This window comes from Leishmania donovani, chromosome 27, assembly GCF_000227135.1.
Source record: "Leishmania donovani BPK282A1 complete genome, chromosome 27".
Taxonomy (NCBI): Eukaryota; Euglenozoa; class Kinetoplastea; order Trypanosomatida; family Trypanosomatidae; genus Leishmania; species Leishmania donovani.
This window is the reverse complement of record NC_018254.1, coordinates 344,526-345,520: the sequence shown is the minus strand read 5'-3', so window position 1 is coordinate 345,520 and position 995 is coordinate 344,526.

The following is a 995-nucleotide window of genomic DNA, read 5'->3' as shown; positions in this document are numbered from 1 at the left end:
TGGCGGACGAGTCACCGGAGGTGATGGCTGGCGTGGAGCTGTTCTTCGAGGAGGAGTTCCCGTCGAGCAAGCTGACGGAGGTGCGCGCGGGGCGCTTCACGTACCAGCTGCCGAACACTGTACGCCTGTCGAGCGTGTTCACTGCGCTGGAGCAGCAGAAGGAGAAGCTGCAGATCCGCGACTACAGCGTGTCGCAGACGTCGATTGAGCAGGTGTTCATGCGCATCAGCGAGAAGGCGGAGCTTGAGCACGAGGAGGAGCACCGGCAGCGCATGGAGAGCAAGAAGTCGTGCTGCGTTTGCTGCTGCGGAGGCTTACCGCGCTGAGGAGCATAAAGTAAGTGTTTGTAAGAGGTCGCGTGAGTGAACTTGTATATAGTTTTTTTGTCCTTGTTTTTAGTCCTCGATCGTTGTCTATTGTATAGAAGACTGCTTTGAGGAGCGTTGGCATCAGTCGATTGGTGCTGAGTGAAGAACCGCGCACCTGTGCCTCTCTGTACAAGCTCAGTTGTATATATGTCGGCTGAGCTGTTTTCGTGGTTTTTAAATTGCGCTGCTGGACAGCATAACATCAGAAGAGTTGTGTCGGCGCTCACATTATTTGTTTTGAGGGGTTGCCACGTTGACTTGTCGCGTTCTCTGGGCGGGTGGTGGTGGACGCATTTCCTCGGTCACTTTGAGGCTTGAGGGCGCAGCGGGCAATGCGTTTTTTGTTATGCGCGAACGGGCGGGTGGCGAGGAGGATGAGACAGCGCTGGGCGCCGAGGTGGGAAGGACGCGTCGAGAGAAGCGCTCTGCGGAGAAAGTCGAAAGCTGCCGCGTGCGCGAGGTACTGTTGTGGCAGGCGAGGGGCTCTCTGCATGTTGCTCACACACTGATCGTTTTTCGATCGCGTCTGAAGCGAGAAAAGGCACACGTACGTGCCACTCTTTTCTTCCCTCACGCTTTTTTTTTCCGCAGCTGTGCCCCCCCCCCCTGCTTGCCCCCCCCGCCTCG